Source organism: Mastigoproctus giganteus, chromosome 1, assembly GCF_048544385.1.
Source record: "Mastigoproctus giganteus isolate SK-2022 chromosome 1, ASM4854438v1, whole genome shotgun sequence".
NCBI classification, from domain to species: domain Eukaryota; kingdom Metazoa; phylum Arthropoda; class Arachnida; order Uropygi; family Thelyphonidae; genus Mastigoproctus; species Mastigoproctus giganteus.
The window spans coordinates 4675138-4687052 of record NC_143575.1 but is presented as its reverse complement, the minus strand read 5'-3'; positions in this window follow the sequence as shown (position 1 = coordinate 4687052).

Here is an 11915-nt window from a genome sequence, read left to right as displayed (position 1 = left end):
GATGTAGAAAACAATCATCCAATAAATCCACAAAAGATTTGCTAGTGTGTGAGTGACCAACCCACAAATTCCAGTCAATATCTGGGAAATTAAAATCCCCCATTATAAGACTCTCTGATTTATTGGCCCACTCTATTTCCCTGTACAGTTTCTTATTATACTCATCAGAGTCATTAGGCCTATAGCACACTCCTACTCTCAATTTTGATCTCCCAATGCTTATGTCACACCAAACTGACTCGACACTGCACTGTCCAGCGCTGTCGACTGGCTTCACTTCCTTGGATTTTATGTGTTTCTTAACTAATAGCATAATCCCGCCTCCCTTCCTATCCTTTTCTGTAGACATTGTACTCCCCAAATTGCAGTTCTGCATTCCTTATATCTGTGTGGCACCATGTCTCTGATATCCCAACAATATCTGCTTTGATGCTTTTAGCAATACCTCAAATTCATCAAATTTATTTACCGAACTCCTAGCATTGGTGTACACGCAAGTATACATGCACCTGTTCTTTTTCTTAGCTACCCTAACACAACCCATGTGTTTACTTGTACCACGACTCCCAGCAGTCTCTGAAATATCCTGCATCTTGTTTTCCAGGCTTCTTCTCATTCCAATAAAAGCAGTGCAAGAATTACTTTCACCTTTGCCAGTGGCTACTGTTAATCTAATAGTCCTTGTATCCCCCCAAGCTAGCAGTTTTCCGACCCACCTAACACTGCCTCGATAGCATCAGCAAATATTCTTGCACCCTTTCTATTTAAATGTATTCCAGAAATGAAGCTAAAGTAACTACAGAAGTGCCTACTTACACTTTTTGCCCGATGACAAGGAGCAGTCATCCTGAAAGATGCAGTTACTTGGCAGGTTGAAATGGTCTCTAATGGTTGGCAGCAATTTGCCTTCCAAAGAGCCAGGTATCCATTGGCATTTACAAAACCCTTTATAAACTGCAGGTGACCTACTCCACGATATGAAATGCACTCCCATATCATTTGTCTGGTAGGGAATTTCATTGTAGACACCATACAGATCAAAGCCATGCAGTTTGAATTTCTTCTCATCCGAGAAAATAACTGACTTTCACTTCTTTGGGGGGGGGGGTCCATTTTACATGCTCCTTACACCAAATTAATTGGACCTTTTTCATTTTTTGTGTGAGGAGGGGTTCTTAGGACGACAGGCTACAAGTCCATTTTTGAAGAGGCATCTTCTGACTGTTACTGCACTTGCTACGTTACCACTCTTGTATGTTCTTCCCATTCTCTTTTCTGCTCAGACAAAGAAGCTTTATAATTTTTAAGGCATAAGCATTTCAAAACATGGTCTTGTTTTGGTGTAGAGACTCGTCTGTGTCCAGTTCCTTTTTTCTTATCAGCAGAACCAGTATTCTTGAGTTTGGAAAGCAATCTACTTGCTGTCGACTGATTACAAGACACTCTATAAGCAATATGACAGGAAGAACATCCTTCCTCACGTAAAGCAGCAATAGCACTCTTTCTTTGTGGCTTCAACTGCACATAACTTGCCATCCTGATACAAGCAGGGAAAGACTGCAACTCTTGCAGAGCATGCTTATATAGCCGAAAGTAACAGCTGATGCAATATTATGTCATCACCTATGCTTGTCAATCTTATATGATGTAATCTGTAAGAAATATTGCCACATACTTACGTTATTCGGACAACAATTACAATTTTAAGGGGTGATGCACTTTCTTTGAACACCAGTGTATATCATGTGATTGAGTTTCACCAACTTATTCAAATCCCTAAGGATTTTAGTTTTAGCTTTTGGATGCCTAAATGGACAATGCTATTTGGTATCAGAGTTTCACTGAATTACAAAACTATTTTTTACTGCCATCTGTTATAAATTGTGTTTGTAATTACTAGAGGAAACACACATAAAACAGTATAAGAGTGATTAAATCAATCAAAATATGAATTTTAACACTCAAAGAACTTCCATATTCTGTACTCTCAATTTAAAAATGGAAAAGTAAAGGATAGGGTAGTTCTTTAAGCTCTAAAATTCATATTTTCATAAGTTTAAATTGAGTGTTGATTTTAGCAGTACTTTGTGGAAAAAAAGGTAAACCCTTTAATCTATTCAATATATTTCTAAAACCAAGGTGTACTGGATTTGTATCAGTACTTTGATCAACTATGGCATTAGCTATCATATTGTAATAACTGTATGTATTATCAAATTTTATTTTTATTTCTTCTTATTGTTTAAATATGTATAGTTTTATCCATATTTTTAATATGTATGTTAATTGTAATTAATGTAATTTACTTGATGTATACTATTCTATGTTTTCATTACTGATGCAAACTCCTCTAGATGAATACTGTGTAGGGTACTCTTTAATGAGCAGCTGTTTATTTATGGAAATAATTTAAAAAGATTTTTGAATAAAAATAAACATTGAACAGTTCTATCAGATTAAGCAAATACATTTGAAGTGCCAAAAATCTGGTAACAAACATTTTGGTCCCGTCTCGTCATACTTTTTCGAAGACCTATATATTCCATAAAAGTTTTTGAATTTCTTCATGTCTAGTGTATAATACCCTATGCACATTTATTTTTACTTAAATTTATTTATAGAAAAATATAAGAAGTGCATGATTACAGCAAGTAGAAAAAATATCTGTTCAATATTTCTGCATGTCTCTTAGGACCTTTGTGTCTTCAACGGGCTTTTATGCACATCACTGGCTGACCATCATTATCACTTTAGAGAATCCAAAAGCTTCTCGCCTTGATACGCAAACGAAATGAAGTCTTGCAGTCTCATCCGTGGTTTCAATATTAATCAAAAATCTAAGCCATTTATTATATCATATTATTCACCACTCTGAATTATCCATAGCATAACTTATTAAACAAAAACATATTACTGTAATTTTAAAGTGACTTTCAAAAAGTTCTGATAAATCTAAATTTGCACAAACCATAATTTCTTGTTAATGGAATTTATACAATGAGCAATTATTGTTTGAATATTAATGCAAATGTTAGCATCAGAGGCAAATATTAGAAAAAATGCAGATTAATTCAAAGAATAATTGAATAATTTTGTGATATAGTTTTGGATTCTTTGAATTTTTTTGGTTTGGGGAAATAAAAACACACAGGAAAACAAAAGTCTGATGACTGAATCACTTGAGTTCTTACTTTTTGGAATATCAGTATGAATAGCAGAAGGATCCTTGTGAATTACAATCATATATTACAATCAGTATATACAAAACTGACAATTATATGTCTTATGTTTTACAGATCGCTTTTTCATTCAAAGGGCATCATTTTAAGCTGCAGTATTTTGAACCTCTTCTAGTGTGAACATACTTTTTAAGGACTGGCTGTAGTCCTAAGTTTCTTTTTTTTTTTGGTTTTTAGGTGCATTAGCAACTAAGGCCATATTGCTCCAGGATATGCGGTGGTCATTCCTTAACCTTTCCGCATCCTCCGTATTTGGTGGTGACGGGCTCGAACCCCGGTCTAATCAAGAAGCGTGTGCTACACACTGCTGCTCCTTCCCACCTGGCTACGGAGGCGCGTAGTCCTAAGATAGCATCCATATGATGCTGCATAAACTGCATTGCCCATTGTTAACTTTTTATATAAAATATGCAGGATATGAGGTGGAGGGGGAAAAAAGCATGATTTATTTTGCATTACTTTCCCCAAATATGTAATCCTAAAGGCATAATAAAAAACAAAAATTACAAAAAATATATATATATATAGAGGTTATTTTTGTTTATTCACTGAAGTATACAAAGTTTCACCTTAAATACTTAGATAAGTTTATGAGAATAAATATTTTAGAAATAAAATATAGTTTTACATTATATTTATAGAAAGGGTAAAAACCTTTCTACATAGGATAATTGTACATAAGCAAGAGGAGTTTACAACTTCATCATTATGGGAGAAAATACAACAATGTTCAATTATAAACAGGCCATGCATTTTTTGTGGCAACATATATACTGATATTTTTTTTTTTTTTTTTTTTTTTTAAGGAGCATTAGCAACTAAGGCCATATTGCTCCGGGGATATGCGGTGGTCATTCCCTGACCTTTCCGCATCCTCCGTATTTGGTGGCTCACGGGCTCAAACCCCGGTCTAATCAAGATGCGTGTGCTACGTACTGCTGCTCCTGCCCACCTGGCTACGGAGGCACCCATATATACTGAATTGCACAATACTGCATACCTACGATCATATATGATATCACAACCACAGCTAGCCAGTGCATTGCATATTCATCTATGATGTATATAGTTACATTTAGGAAGCTATTTCATAAGGTAACAGAGTGGGATAAAATTATCTATAATTATGTCATTTACCTAACAGCCTCTGCCACTGCAATAGACTAGAATAATAACTAAAATTAGAGGATGAATGGGCAGCATACTAATAAAAAAAATCCCCCATTTTGAATGCATTTTTTAAAAATATTTTTATGCATACTCAAATGAAGTAAATTTTTCAGACAGATAACATTTGGCCACCGTATATATATATTCCTTCAGTCTGTTTCCTCCAGTGCACTCTCTTTGAGGATAATAGAAGGGGAGAGAATAATATAATAAAAATATCTAAATAAAAGAGTTGCTTTGAGGATGTATAATCACCTTGAAACAATCATCTTTCTTTTCTTTTTTGGGACTAGGGAGGGAACACAATGTAAGGCAACAATCCCAAAATTCCTTGGAACATTGAATGACATTTGGGGGGGGGTAGGTAGAAATAATCAAGTGAATACAAAAATAGTAGAGAGGGTAATGATAAAAATATTACAGAAAGTAATGCCAAAATTTACTTGAATATCCTTAAAAATTAATGTTCAAGATATTGTAATTATTTCATTGTAATATAATAAAACCACAAACTTCAATTATAAAATATACACCCAATTTACTTTCTTCGATTTAACGTAGTTTTATTTCTTAAAATGACATTCACTTGGGCATTTCTGCTTTGGATTGTGATTTGCACTATAATTATCAATTATACTATAATTACCCTGGAATTTGTATGATCATTCTCTATAAATGTTATAGCCATTTACATACCCTCAAAGTATCTCAAAAAAAAATAATAATAATCTGGATAGGACAGACTGAAGTAATATGACAGCTAAATGCTCTCTGCCAGAAATATACATTTTACATGTTTTTACCCCTGCAAGGAATACTGAATTTATCAACTTATTAATGTTAAAATAAGACGTGGGACCTAATCATTGGGGGGGGGGGGCAGAGAGGTTACATACATGCATATTAAACATGGCTTTCAAATTGGGGATATATTTTTGGGTCACCCTGTATTAACCATATAGTATTTTTGATATGATAATAATTGATTGAATTAATAAATTGGGATATCAGGTGGCAAAATTAATTTCTTACAACTATGCCTAACATTAAACTTAAGTACTACTGAAGTTTATTTTAATAAAGTTGTAAAAACCCATTGCATACTTGAATCACTTTTTGAAAATCTTTGTAGTAGACTAACTAGTTTTCTGAAGTGTAGTTTTATATTCATTGCAAAAATATGGTGGATATAATTCTTTAAAGTAATGAAAAAAGCCATCAAAAAGTTAAAATATATTTGTTCTACGGGCAGAGAAGAAATCACATATTAAAAAGAAATCTTTATTTCTTTGCATTAACACTTGTCCCACCACAATCAAAAAGTTATCATAAACAAGTCACAAAAGTATGAATCTTTTGTATAATGGAATGTTTTTTCTACCTGAGATCTTATTTGTGAGAATTAACAGAACTCCGACATTTGACTGAAAATACATATTACAAATAATCCGTGCACACAAAAAGTTAAAAACAAACAAACAAAAGTAATGGATACGTTGATAATAAAAAAAAGAACAAACCAACTGAAATAAACTCAGATAATAATGGTAAAAATTTAGTTTCATAAAAGCAATTAACTTTTACATGTGATGTAAATTTTACTTCAATTATGAAACTCATCTGCACCAAATACATTAAAAACTATTCATTTCTATTTATGCTTGATAATCCAAAATGTGCACATTTTGAATTATTAATTAAAAAAGAAACGAAGTTGGTAATACATCAAATGTTCTCAAAATTATATCCTTAAATAACTCTCTGAAAAAAAAAAAAAAAAAAAAAAAGTTACTGCAAGTTAAAAACATGAAAGAAACGAAAATGGAAGCAGGATTATTGGAGTTCAACAAGAAGTAACCTGATAAGCATTAGATTACTCTAGTGTACTGCTCATATTAGATGGTATATAAGTTGTGCTTCATTTCTAAGCTCATGCACTGTGTTCCATTGTGGTACGGTTAAAAACAGAGACCAGCAAATTTAGTTCCCTATCCAAGTGCCACTGGTAAAAAAAATATACTTGGATGCCAGAACTGATCTAAAAAGTCCTTTGGTGTTTTTTTTTTTTTTTTTTTGAAAAGTGTTAGTTTTTATACCCCATGGGAATCATTTCCATAGCTTCCCAGGGCAGCACATTCCCCAATGTCAATCAAATTCATAATATAGTAGGACTAAATAGTCTGTTTATATCCACAATGTATGTATCCTTAGATTCAGGGGAGGTACCAGTGGACTGGAGATGTGTAAATGTATTCCCAATTCACAAAGGGGATTCAAAGGGTGACACAAATAATTACAGACCTGTTAGTTTAACTTTTGTTCCGGGGAAAATAATGGAGTCATTGGTTAAAGAAGTGATGCAGGATCACCTAGACAAGACTGCAGTAATAGTTAAGACACAGCATGTGTTTGTTTAAGGGCAAGTCTTATCTGACCAATTTGATTGGATACTACAACGTGGTCACAAAGGAATTGGATGCAAAAAATAATTTCAATATCATATACTTGGGTTTCAGGAAAGCTTTTGATGTTCTGTTACACATGGAATACTGCCTTACAAATTGGAGCAGTATGGCATTAAAGGCAAGTTGCTGCAATGGATAAATGGATGGTTGAGTGGCAGATGGCAGAGAATAGTAATAAATGGACACTTCTCTATGTTATTAGTGGAGTCTCCCAGGGTTCAGTGCTGGGCCACTGTTGTTTTGTATAATTTATCAATGATCTCAATGCAGATATATCATGCTTAATGTCCAAGTTTGCAGATGATACGAAGGTTGGCAGGGTAGTTAATGACAGTAAAGACAGTATGCTAGTGCAACAGGGTCTAGAAAAGTTAGGTAGATGGACTGAGAAGTGGTAACTATAGTTTAACATTTACAAATGCAAAGTACTGCAGATGGGTAGCAGTAACTCAAGAGAAACGTACCAACTGTGTGGTACTACGCTCAGGGAGGTGGAGAATGAAAAAGACCTGTGCGTAATTGTGCAGTCAGATATGAAGTTCTCTGAGAAGTGCAGACGGGCTGCCAGAGCATATCATGGAGCTTTGTCAATGATATATAGGAATTCTGCTAGCAGAGACAAGGAGATGATTATCCCCTTGTCAGGCAATGGTCAGGCCACACCTTGAGTACTGTGTACAGGTCAGGAGACCTCATTTTAGGAAGGATGTAGAGTTGCTAGAAAGAGTACAGAGAAGGGCAACAAGATTGGTGAGAGGAACAAAGGGTGCTATTACCAAGAGAGGCTTAAGTTCTGCAGGTTGCAGTATCTGGAGACCAGGCATCTGCGAGGTGATCTGATTGAGGTGTATAAGGCCTTCAATGCTGATGGAATACTGCTGCTTGCTCAGATTAAGAACCTGAGGGGGCACAGATTCAAATTGGGGAAAGACGGTCGTAGAATAGATGTGTGGAAGTTTGCCTTTAGCCAGCAGGTAGTTGATTGCTGGAACAGACTTCCATCTGTTGTTGTGGAAGTTGATAGCTTAAATAAATTTAAGGCTGAACTAGACAAACATTTGGAGTGAATGGTTGGGTGAAATGGGAAGTTTTTTTTTTTTTTTTTTTTTTGCTGATGCTATAATAAGCTTGCTTTCTTGCATCATATGCCTCAACTAATGCTAATCTCACTGGTTACACCCAATAATGACTGATAACTACTATCATTCAAATCTTACACTATAAAAATAATCTGCCATGCTCAGCTTGCATTTGGCATTTCTTGATTATGCATTATGACCAAAGCAGTTAATGTGCCACAACTACTTAAAGATCCCTTCTATTTTATATGTATACATAGAGGGAGTTTTCTTGAGGATTGTGCAAAATTAAGAGTGTGATAGTAAGTTACATAGTAAGTAAGTTACATAATGATAGTAAGTTACATATTACTTATCGTCATTTTTTCTCAGTTAACTCCAGAGATAGGAGGCCACAGAGGGTCATGATATCATCTCACTATTGTTGCTTTTTACCAGCTCGATGCAGGATATTTGAAGTGTTAATCATGAATAACTTCATGCCAGAGCAGGGAATGATCATTATTTCTGTTAAGAAGTGCAAGGAGGAATTTGGTAAGAATTTTCCCTACATAGGTTTGTTTGTTTGTTTGTTATTTAGGAGCATTAACAACTAAGGCCATATTGCTCCGGGGATATGCGGTGGTCATTCCCTGACCTTTCTGCATCCTTCGTATTTGGTGGTGTGCCACATAGGAATATGGTTCAAAATGTAGCAAATAAACCAAGAACCAAAAGCACACTATTGGATAGTAAATCGAAGCGAGACTAGCAAGTATTAACAGAGGTGAAATTTAATGAAGGTTATGTAAACATTAATAAATTATAACAATAAAATAATAATAAATAATGATAAAATGAATGAAAAAAATAACAAATTAATAGATAATGAAGGTGACAGGCATTATTTTTGCTTAAAATAAGCATTGTTTTATGTATTTCTGCAGTTGCACTATTGATAGCGCTGGCTGAATGAAAATTCCAATGAGCTATGTTCTGTTGCAGATAGCAGTCTCTTTGTAAATTCTTAAATTTCCTGTATTTTATTTTATAGTATTAAAAATATTTATAATTGATTTAATTTTAAACATTTTCTTGCTCTATACATGTCTACAGGGTGTCCAAAAAGTCTGGAAAAGTCTGACAGGCTTGACACATTGAACACATATTGTAAATGAGAGCAAGCATAAGTAGTGTAAATTCCAAAAACTCCAGACTTTTTGGGCACCCTGTATAGATCCGATTCTCAATATCCAATGGCTTCCATTATATTCCATTATTTATCATATCGGTTGTCCACTATTTAATATCATTATTTTATTATTCATTGTTAGTTTTCTTATCTGTTGTCATGTCGCCATCTGTCTCACATATCATGTATGTAACTTCCAATCACTCGGCAGAGTCATACCTGGAACGCTTGGTAAGTGGTTCTCAGTCCAGTTCTCTGCTGATTTTGTCTTACTTTATTTTTGTAACAAGCTCAGTGTCTTTACCTGTGAAGCCAAAGAAGAAAGATAAGAAGTCAAGAGTAGACCTCACTTTGGAAACAAAGTTGGAAATTACTGCTTGGTGTGAAGCTGGCAAAAGAGCAGTTAATATTGGATGTGAAGATGGAATGCCACATGCAATAGCATTAACAATTACAGTTGACAAATAAAATATAAAGATAGCAAAATTAGCAGCAGTACCTGACATAATTAAATGTTTGAGAACCAGGAAAAATATTTTGCTGAAAATGGAGAGAAGCTATTATTGACTTTGATTTCTGAACTGAAAGCTAAGGGAGTTAAATGTCAATTCCATTTTGATAATGCAGAATACTAAGCATATTTTCAACAACCTCAAGAGGTGGAAACAAAAAAAAAAAAAAAAAAAAAAGCAGCAAGTAAAATTTTCTGCAACTAAGAATTGGTTCAATAAATTTAAATTAATTAGGGTCTGGTGAAATTACATTTGGAACATTGCATTCAGGTCTGGAGGCCATGCCTAAAGAAAGATATTAAGCTTATTGAAACATTCAAAGGTAGAAGATTCATCTGATGAAAATAGCAAAGGGACATCCATCTCAGGAGAGACTATAAAGATGTAGGTTACAGAGTGGAGACTGTAGGCATAATTCACTTAAAGGGGTGGACTTTCTCATTGAGGTGTATAAGGCACTGAGAAAGAAGTAGCAAAATGAATTACCATGGCATTCTAATATTGAAATAAGACAAAAACTTGGAGACAAATCATATAAAGTTACATATAAAGTTACTAAGGCCTCATTTCAAGAGTGGTTCTTCCATCATTTTGTCCTGCAGTAAATATTTACCTTAGCAAGAACAACTTGACAGAGAAGAGAAGAGAACAGCATATTGTGATGTAGTTTATTCCAATGGAATAAACCACATCACAATATAGTTTATTCCAATGGAATAAACCACATCCCTGGGTGGTTGAGGCTGACAGTCTGGCAAAATTTAAGGCGCAGCTAGAAGTAAGAAGAGTATGACAAGAGCATATATAATTGTATGGGCTTTTTTTTTTTTTTTTTTTTTTGTGCTGTTAATACAGGTATTTCAAAATTCACACAACCAAAACAAAAGAATTAACTTCTCAATTTTAGTAAGCATATGCAACTCTTACAAAGCTACGCTACATTGGTGGCAACACTGTATACTTCCCCACAAGTGGAACAGTGATTGTAAGGTTACAATCAATTGGACAAACTCACCATTACCAGTTTGTTGACAAAGTCAGGTAACACATCCTTTGTTTATTGCTGAACAATACTATTACCTGCAATCGTATGTAATTGTAAGCAACAGTACTGTTCATCTATACAAAATGTATATATTTTGCTTTGAACATCAAACCCTCAAAGCTAAATGTATACGTTTTCATCATTAATTTTTTATAATTAATTATTAACATTATGTTTATTATAATTACTAACATTTTGGTTGCACAAATCTGAAATTTTTTTGCCCTGTAATAGTAACTGATTTGTTGCGAATCTGAAAGTGCTGATATCCAATGAGTAGGGGTAACATCAGTGGGTTTGTACAAATGAGGAGCTTAGATACAATCATAAACAAGTCTTCAATGTCGATGAAACAGCACTGCTCTGGTAGAAAAAGTCCAACAGAACTTTCATTGCAATGGAAGAGAAAAACTTAGGTCATAAGTCATCTAAGAATCAACTGACTTCTTCTGGAAGGGATTTCAATTTCAGATGAAACCAACGCTCATTTACCATTATGAGAAACCAAGAAAGCATGGGTTACTAAGGCCTCATTTCAAGAGTGGTTCTTCCATCATTTTGTCCTGCAGTAAATATTTACCTTAGCAAGAACAACTTGACAGAGAAGATATTGTGGATCATCAAAAATCCTTCAGGTCACCAGACAACCTTGATATTGTATAAAAACATTATGGGAATTCTATTGTTTTGAAACTTGATACTACGACATGTTGGACAGACAAGTTGTGTAATCGAGACCCACTAATATTAGTAAAATTGGACAGTTCAACATGTCATCAGACAATCTTGATGTGATGAATTAATGACAGGATGGGATGGAATGATAAAATACCCAATACAAAATTGTTCTACAGCCTATAGACCAGAACTTGATTGCTAACTGAAGTAGTACTACCATATGATCATATTCACTAACTGCCTGGAGGCCAATGATTGAGAAAAGAGCCTATAAAAGATCCAGAGTATTACATTTATTTTATGTCCACATTGTATACATTAGGGAACACTCAACTGTGACTTCATCATTAATACCACTATGTAGCACACTATCTCTATTTAAGGACACAGCCTAGCAATACATTCAGTAGACCAGCGTTCCTCACAAAGAATGGGCCTAACTGAGTTCCGATGAGGATGACTGTTGGGGACTATATCAGTGGGGGGGTGAGTAACTTGAACATGTCTACCTTCATTTAGTGTTCTATACAGTCATTTCTTGTGTTTATCAAGAGCA